The 9,764-nt window shown below is 43.4% G+C and overlaps 1 long non-coding RNA gene across 1 annotated transcript; it reads right to left on the bottom strand.

Moving 5' to 3' along the window:
* Window positions 1-5,062: 5,062 nt before the first annotated feature.
* Window positions 5,063-7,377, bottom strand: LOC121446543. Its single transcript, XR_005974062.1, has 3 exons — window positions 7,326-7,377; window positions 5,822-6,866; window positions 5,063-5,603 (listed from the first exon to the last, which is right to left on the bottom strand). It is a non-coding gene; the product is annotated as an uncharacterized LOC121446543 (long non-coding RNA).
* Window positions 7,378-9,764: the final 2,387 nt, after the last annotated feature.

Below are 9,764 nucleotides of genomic sequence, written 5' to 3'. Positions count from 1 at the left end.
GCTCTTCCAGCATGCAGGGTTCAACACCCAGCACTAAAGTAATTCCAGCACTCAGAAAGTAGAAGCAGAAGAATCAGGTGGCCCTAACGCTAGCCTGGGCTATATGAGACCCTGGCTCAGAAAACAAAACACAAGAAAAACAAACAAAAACAAAATAAAACCTGTTTCTTTTCTAAGAAGGCTAACTTTCAGCAGACTGCAGAAGTCCCCATGTTGTTGATCTGGATATGGTGGTTTGGCTGGCACAAGGAACAACACTGTGTCCGGCTTGTTGTGAAATACAGTGAACCTGCTTGTGCATATGCACAAAATGGCACATGGGGTCAGCAGAATTATGGGATGCTTATCATAATTTTTTTTTACCTTCTCTCTGCTGCCTGAATAAAGTTTCTTCATGAGATGAAAGGGTTGATCCCACCAAATGTCCATCTACATCACACACACACACACACACACACACACACACACAACAATCAAAGAACATTTGATGACCTATTTAGGCCTAACTTGCTTTAGGGCTTCTCTGCTGGCTTTAGGAGCCAAGAGCCAAATGCCCTTCTGCCCACTGATGCACACTGACATTGTTTGGTGTCTTGGTTCTCCTGCATGGCAAACATGAGGACCTTCTGAACTGCCAAGGTCAAGCAGGTCTTTCTCCTCATGCTAATCCATTGTCTGTTTGTTGCCCCCAGAACCACTTGTTCCGAGCTGAATCTGGCCGATGTCAGCACCGTGCACACGATGGGCTGTGTCTTACTGCGGTAAGGAGATGAGCCCTGCTGGGATGCTTTCCATTTGCAGAGCACTTAGGGATATGAAGCTACACTGTTCGATGCAGGCTTTTTGGCCACTCTACCTGATTGAAGTTTGTAAGGACAAAGCATAGCTTCCGATTCTGCACGGAGGTAACAAGTTTAGGGAAGGATGGCTGGCAATTTCTTGTGAACTGTTAGGAGAGAGACCTACAAAAACATTTATCCAGTGTAACACTCCTGCCAGAAGCAAAGGTATTCTAAAGAAAGACACTGTGTCCCACCCTTTGGCTACTGAAAAAGGCTCAAGAAACTGTAATTTCCCCAGGGGTCTCAAGCTCTGGGGAGGACAAGGCTGAAGCCCAGAGCAGAGGAAGAACCTGCCTCCCAAGGAGAGATTTCACTCAGTTCTGACAACTTGTCAGACCTCATTGCTGGAGAGACTGGGGCTGAGACAATGATAGGTCAGCCACGGGCATGCCCACACCTAGACAGGACTGCTTAGCTATGTACAACCCTTGCCCTCATGTCAAGACTCCAAAGATGGAGAAGAAAGTCTTGAATCATTTTGTTCCTCTTCCTAGTGTGGCTACCATCAATTATCTCCTTTCTTTTATTTTTATTTTTATTTCTCTATTTACTAGTTGGCCTATTGAGAATTGGTGGTTGAGCCTAGCTTGTTAGGACTGCAAGGGTGCAGGCTCTGATCTAACAATTCCATGAACATGAAGACTTTAAAGAAGGAGCTCTTTGATTCTGTGAGTTCCGTGCTTTCCCTGAATGGGAGTCCTTGGAAGACCTTCAGTTCTAATTCCCTCCCAAACATCCCCCATATTGGAGACTGTCTTAGAGTTTTTATTGCTGTGAAGACATACCTTGTCCACAGCTACTCTTATAAAGGAGAACATTTAATTTGGGACAGCTTACAGCTTCAGATGTTTAGGCCATTATTATCTGGTGGGAAGTAAGGCAGCATGCAAGCAGACATGGTGCTGGAGCAGAAGCTGAAAGTTCTATACATTGATCCACAGGCAACAGGAAGTGAACTGAGTCCCACACTGAGAGTAGCTTGAGCATGAGACCTCAAAGCCCGTCCCCACAGAGGCCCACTTCCTCCAGCAAAGTTACATCTATTCCAATAAGGCTACACCTTCTAATAGTGCTATGCTCCCTATAGGTGGAGCATTCAAACATGTGAGTCTATGGGGACCACACCTATGTAAACCATCACAGGGACTCGGCAGCTTCAGCTTCTCCTTTGCCCTCACAAGTCCAGATGGAGTTATTATGTAACAGCTTTTCAAGGAGATATCATTGTCAGCCTCAGAGCTGTTCAAGTGATACCCTCACCACACTTACACATAAAACCATCTGCCAGGATAGTACCTTCCATGGTAGACTGGGTTCTCTTGCATCAATCATAAATCAAGAAAATGTACCCACAGACATTCCCATAGGCCATGGAGACAATTCCTCAGCTGAGGTTCCCTCTTCTTACACAACCCCAGTTTGAGTCAAGTCTTGTGAATATGTGAGTCTCATTTAGCCCAGAGTTGCCCAGAATTCACTGTGTATCCAAGGATTCCTTGAACTTTTAATCTTCCTACCTCTCTCTTCCACATACTGAGATTACAAGGGTGGTGTCACTATAACTAACCTTGATGGAGAGAAATAGTAAAAGTCTTGGCAAATCCTGAGCCAGCTGCTCCTCTGCTCCCTTCACCTGCCCTTCAGGGGTCCCTGAAGCATTGCTCAATGCTGATTCACTTACTGAATATATTAATAAAATGATGAGAAAAGTAAATCTCAAATGCACAAATGCGTCAGCCACCTACTTAGCCAGACCTTCCTAGAGGAAAAGTCCTTCTGACGAGCATTTTCAGACTTTGCTTACTGCCCATCGACAACCACCTCCTCTTTGCCAATTTCAAACATGTCATTTAACATCATTTATACATGCCCAGAATCCCTGGATAGTGGGTATGCTGAAAAAAAATATAGAATAAATAAACTAGTTCCTGAACGTCACAAATAAATGCAGTGGAATTAGACATTTCTAAAATCACTTGGTCTTGAAGAGTGAAATGGTAATGATAATAGAATAATAAACAGGGTTTTTTCACTTGAAGAAGTATAAGAGAAGGTGGGAAAACTCATTCCACAGACAAGAGAAATTCAAGAAAGAGAGCCATGCCTGCATGGAGAACTGGCTTTGTTATTTTTGAGGCTTTGCCTTCTCACAGTCTCTTCCCAGAGCCTCCATTCAGCCTTTTCCTCTGGGCTCTCTGTTGAGGGGTGAATGTGGGTCTTTACAACTGGGGCAGCAACAATGCATTACTATAAGCAAAGGTCTACTTGGCTTAGAGACACATGGACTAGAATTGTACACACACACACACACACACACACACACACAGCCACACTGAGTGCTGTAAGTCAGGTATCGAGGTCACCTGTGCTGGTTAGTTTTGTCACCTTAACACAAGATTTGGACATCTGAGGACAGGGAACCTCAACTGTGGAATGACCTCCATTAGATGGGTCTGGAGGCAAGTTCATGTGCCAGTTTTCATGATTAATGATTACCATGGAGGCCCAGTCCACTATGGGTGGTGCCAGCCCTGGGCAGGTGATCCTGGGCTGAATAGAAAGGCAGGCTGAGGAAGTCATGGGAAACGAACCTATAAGCAGTACCTCTCTGTTTCCTGCCCTGATTTCCATGATGGTAGGCTATGATGGGAACTTGTAAGTCAAACTCTTTCTTTACCCATGTTGGTTTTGGTCAATGCTGTATCACTGCAACAGGAAGTAATGAGAACATCATCGGATAGAAGTATGTATTCTAAAATGTAAACAAGGGAAAGTAGCCTAAACTTCAAAGCTTGCTGCACAATTACTGTGAACTATATTTAAAGTATACATTTGACCCATTTACCTAAAGAAGTTTATATATTCAAGTTTACCTAAATCATGCTTTTTCTTTTTAGATGCCTGGGAGTATTTAAAATACCACATTGTAATTGGGATTGTTGTATATTTGGGCTTAAGAGGCATTTACTAAGCGACTGCCATGTGTTTAATCTGACGTATAACACAGTTACACGACTCAGTCTCACTCATACCCTGCTAGGCCTTTGTGGCTTTGGAACCAGCTCTAAGAAAGCTGGTTGCATACTCCCTGAGCACCCATGTAAGCGTCCATCCCACACACCTCATCACCCCATCTAGATCCTCCTCCCATCTTTCTAAACTCATTCAGAAACTGAGTATAACAGAACAGAGTGATAATGTATTCAGATTAGCAGACTATGGGGAAATATCCAGCATTTGTAGGTGGTCAAAACCAGGGGGTCCTGGGGGGCTGTGGATCTTCATTCACTAATTCTTTGTAACAAGTTGACTTGCCCAGCCAGTCAGCCTTGAACATGAATATTTCTGAGCAAGAGTGTATAGCTTTACTGCAGGAAGACAGCTGTACAGGAACAGCTCATTAAAATGACTTTGATGGACATGAAGGAGAACGTGAGCTATTCCCTACAGCAAAGCAAGAGTCTAAGTGCAGAAAAGGATGAGATCTGCAAAGCTCAGAATTCCACCCACCCACCCATGTCTTCCAGAACTGTTAGCTAACCCAATGCTCAAGGTGCCTGAATGATCTCAGTGACAACACAGACTCATTCATTCTGGAAGTGTTCACAGATGTGGGTCCTGGGGGTTCAGTGACAAGCACACAGTGGGAACAATGTATCAGAAACAAATCCCAGGCAGAAAGAACACCACCTCCACCTCTACTCTGGTACTGGACCTGACTCCACCTCCAGTAGGATTCTTTCTCATCTAACCAGTGTTTATTGACTCTACAGCACCTCAGAATTTATATATCCAGTCTGTCCTTTTTTAAAAAAAATTTCTTTTATTTAATGAAAATGTTTTACTGCATTTAATTTTATTTTGTATGTGTGTCACAGTGTACATGTGAAAGACAGACGAAAACTGTGAAGATCAGTTCTGTCTTTCTTACCATGTGGGCCCCAGGTCTCAAACATTGGTCATTAGTCTTGACAGGGAATGCCTTTCCCTGCTGAGCTGTTGCATTTATTATAAATCATTCTTAAATAGTACCTAATCATTTGATTATGAAGTGTTCCCTTTAGGCTCATGTGTTGGAAGCATGGTCCCCAATTGGTAACACTGTTTTACTTTAAAAGATGGGATCTAGAGGAAGGAAGTCAGTGGGGTTGTGCCAGGTCTCAGTATCTTTCTCACTTCCTGTTTTCCACAAAGTGAACAGTCTTCTCCACACACCTCTACTGCCATTGCATCCTGTAAGGTTTTTTTCTGGTGCACGGACAATTTGGTGATCTGGAGCCAAGGAACCACAAAGTCACACTGTGCAACAAACTTCATACTAGAGATTTATTGGGGAGAGACACAGAATGGTTGCTGCCCGTGGGCAGGAACAGAGACAGCAGAGGATTGGGTAGAGGGAAGGGCTTTTATAGGCCTTTTGGAGCATGCACAGTCATTAATGACGAGTCATGAGGGTAGGCATTTTCAAGTCGGGAGCTTTACGTCAACCCAGGAACAGAGTGCTCTTCCCTTGGCCCTGGCCTCAAGCTTGAGGTGAAATTAGGGTCACGGTGTTCTTTCCTTGGCCCTTTCCCCCTACATTCCTCCATTTTTTGTTTACTACTGATATCTAATCAGGAGTTGGGAAACAGGGTGGCATGATCATTAAATTACTTCCTGTTGTATGGAGGCATCGAAGTCCATGGGGCAAGCTTGATCCTCACCACTTGAGTATAGTCAGGAGTCAAAGGGCCCTGGTTTTGTAGCCAGGCCCTGATAATCCTGTAATAACAAGTGATTAAAGGTCTGGTTAGAAATCATTTGAATTTGTTGTTGAAGAAATCTAGAAAGGAGTTTATAAAACAGGGGCATGTAGGATGAGGAAAAGGAAAGAAAGGTATAGTGGAATTTCAATTGTATTTTAATAAATAAAGGCTGAACATCTAGAGTAAAACAGTCCCACTGGTCAGCCTTACAGACCAGGTTATGGTAACACACACCTTTAATCCCAATAGCCACACTAGCTGCCGTAGAAATCGGGTGGTGCATGCCTTTAATTCCAGTGGTGTGTGCCTTTAATCCCAGTCCTAGAGAGGAATGTAAGACATGGGGGAGCAGCTCTCAGCCACAGTCTCATTCTGAGATTCCTGGAGGCAGGATCGCCATTTCAGACTGAAGTCAAGGTAAGAGCCAGTAGCTGACTGGTTTGTTTTCAGATCTTTAGGTTGAACCCCAATTTCTGACCCTGAGCCTTTAACAATGCTTCGGAAAGAGGGTTGAGAAAGGCATTATCCAATTCCGTATTGGACTGTCAACAGTCCCCTAGCCAGAGGAATCAAGCTGCTCCTTACATTGTGGGGGATTTGACTGGAGTTGTCAGACCACGTCTTTTACTGTATCTGATTGGTTGACATAGAAGTAACATTCCTCCTCGAGGAAGAGACGAAGGCCACTCTTCTCCATTGTTAGTAGATCTAATCCTTGCCAGTTTCCGCTAATGGTTTTCAAGTGTTTTACATAGAAAGAAGAATTTTTCCTAATGCCACGCAATAAGATCTGTGTCTTTCATAAAGCAGATTGAGCACCCCATCGAATTGTAGAACCACTTCAGATAATAAATCAACCTATTGATATATTTGCGTCTATTTGGTTTTAACAAGTACCTTTCCTGGTGTGCCAATGGGCACGATAAGTAACCGTTTTGTCCCCTATACCAGGGAGTTTCCTTTTGACCTAACTTTCCAGCCTTTTATTTATAGGCTAAGAGGTGATGTGCTCCCTTCTGTGACTACTTCCTGCTGGAACTGAGATGTCACTCTCAGGGCACAGGAAGGCTGAAGGATAATAAAAGACTGGGAGAAATTTCAGGCAATGGAGAATTGACGAGAAGGATATGGTTTGCTGGCCCAGCTAAACATACAGGGAACAAACATCACCACACTGGCTGGACTGGTTCACATCAGCAAGTCCAGGACTCACAGCTGCTTGGGGCAGTTTGTAGTCTGCAGTTGATTTCTGGATAGTATCTGTCAGTCAAGTGGAAATCTGCTGAAACATACAGAGTAGGAACAGAAGTTAAAGTTTAGGGACTTAAAGGAAAAGCGAACATTTGGAACTTTCAAGGCCATAGTCCTGGTAGTTGAGGGAGGCAAGGAGTCCCAGAGGAGAAACAGAGATCACACTGTCAGAAGTAGGCAGGTGGGGAAACTTAGGCTGTATTTATCTGTAGTTCATTTTACTGGTGAGGGGTGAATCCAAGTCTTATGACTCCCTTGACTTCCTAAAGTTTACATGATTTTTCTTTGTTTACAAGAAGAGATAAAAGTTTTAGATATATTAGCATTATCACTATTTGAAATCCACATTGGAGAAAAATCAGCTAACAGTCATAACATAGCAAAATCTTTGGGTTAAAAATTATAAATATCTCTCCTCTGTCCAGAGAGCCATACATACAGATTTGGGTTAAACAAAGAGGTTTTAGCACATGAGAAGAAGATTTACATTTTTACTTAGAAGACAAAAAAGGAAACTTCAAATCTTGAGCTTGTGGTTGATAATCATAGTCAGTGCTTTATCATCAAACCAGAACCCAGGTGATCAATATGATAATGTTGAACCTACAAAATAGAGGGAGAAGAAAACCTGAAACATTTTTCATTACCTTAGATTACTTTCTTGTATCTTTACAATTTGCATTTATATAACTTAAAACATCAGTTTTCACATCCTCAGGCACTTTGTTTGACTCTCAGAACTTATGTAAGCTTTCACGTTTACCAGAGACACACATAGTTATTACTGAAAGTAGTCATTGCAAAACAAGTTCCTTTAAATCCTTTTATTTTGCTCTTTTTTCTCTGTCCTAGTCAGTTGACCTGCCTGATATAGGACAAAGATGTTAGAAGAAACCTTTAAAGAAACATGCTTGGGTCTAGGAGAGGGGAGCCATAACCCATCTTCAGAGCCAGCTTTCCAATAAAGTGGAACAACAAAAAACAACTTTAATATTATCTATATTCAAAAGACATGAATCCCTGATAAACTGAATCCAGTGACCAGAAAGCTCAGAGATAAATTCTGAGCCCTGACCATCAAAGTAGTCATGGCAATTGGCATTGATGGTGGTGGCGAATGACTGGCAGCAGCAGAGAAAGTAAAAACAAAATCAATAAACACGGAACACAGAAAGCTCATATGTTCAAAGCAGACTAGTCAGAAACAAAACAAGTGGTGGCCACCATTGTTCGTTCATTCAAATGAGCCTAACCATTTCCGACTGGGCTCTTATGTCTGCCACAAGACTTATAGACACACAAGAAAACACAGACTCATCCTCACAGGCAAAACTTTCCAAACAACCAGAACCAAGCAAGGGGACAATGCCTCACTTTTTGTCCTAGAAGGGAGCAAAAAGGTTTTGTAGTTGGGTGATGAGAGGGGGATAATGTTTGCCTATAGAGGGATTTTGGGTGTCCCACACTCAAGGATAAAGGTGGGAGGCCAGCAAGGAAAAGGTGTGTAGGATTGTGTGATTTAGAAGAGAAGGAGAATAGCCAGTGAGCCTAGGGTCAAGCAGATAGGGGGGTGAAGGAAATAGAAGCTCCCAGTTTGGTTAGGAGCTCCCTCCCCAGAAAGGGGATGGGGCAAGTAACACTAGGAAGGAGCAGGTAGGAGGGATACCCCTAAAGATACAAGTAAGTGATGGGGTTTGGTAAAGTTGGTAACAACAACAGGGAAATGAGAAGGGGAGGTGAGTCCCCAAAACTCAATCAGTACCAAGTGGTGACCCCAGTGTCCAGTAGGAAGGAGATGAGCTGCCCTGTTATAATGATGACTACCTGGGGCTCCCTGCCAGAGATGGTGAAGGTCAGACCGAGGAAGCCCAGGCCCCCAGTCACCTAAGATTGGCTAGAGTGTGATCTGAGCCTGATGCCCCCATGCCACGAATGACATGAAGGCAATCTTCATCCCAGTATCCCTTTTGATGGCATCTTGGACATGGTTGCCGTACTTTACAAAAGTACAAGAAGGTCCAGGCTCAGTGACCATCCTGACCACATTTGAAGTAGGGATGGATCCAGATGTTCTTATTTAGGAAGTGAGGGATTTAGGCAGTGGCTATAGCCAGCTAAAAATCTTTAGAAACATCAGGTATTTTTGTTTGGGGATTTTCTCTTCTCTTCCTAGGACACTACTAGGACTTTTGCCTATGGAGTCAGGGTTCCCCTCTCTAGGCATTGGAGCTTGGCCCTAATGTCAGGAAAACTCTGGGAGAAAAAGTAAGTCATAAGGAGTGGTTGTTATGTGTGGTCTTAGGATCCAGATTAGCATATTGTAGGAGGACCTGTGTAAGGCAGCCTGGTAAATGAGATGGGTTTCCACATTTGTACTGGATGATCTCTTTGATTTAGGGCAACCTTGTAGAGACTGACCAGGAAGCAAGTTATAAATTGTCCTTTAGCTAAAATGCCCCCTAGGTTATTGGAGTTCCATTAGGAATCCCAGTCAGGGGTTGCCTGAACCCCGACTGGGTGGGCAGCATTAGCTTGGTGGACTTCTTCTGCATGCATGCTAGCCTGTTCCCAGGCTTGTCTGCACTCCTCAGAGAGAAGGCTGATGGTGAGAATCATAGAAATGTCAGGGAAGGTGAGATTGTGAGATTGGGGAATACACCAGAATTCTTTAATAAAGGTAGAGGAATTTGCAATATAGGACCCCAATCTTTTTTCTATTTGAAAGAGCACACTTAATAAGAAGGGAACATGTACCCTGATCAAGTCATCCACCCTGGTGACTTTCTGCCAAAGACTGGGTTAGGCAAAGAGGGTTCCACGGTGGAGCAAGAACAAGTAGCAGAGAACTAAGGGCTAGCACGGTCCGAAACTAGAAGCTGACACCAGAGAAATTTGATTAGGGCAGCCCATCACTGAAGATGGACGA

This window comes from Microtus oregoni, unplaced genomic scaffold (assembly GCF_018167655.1).
Source record: "Microtus oregoni isolate MIOR12 unplaced genomic scaffold, Mior012 000003F_ref0000135, whole genome shotgun sequence".
NCBI lineage: Eukaryota > Metazoa > Chordata > Mammalia > Rodentia > Cricetidae > Microtus > Microtus oregoni.
This window is presented reverse-complemented; position numbering and strand designations above follow the sequence as displayed.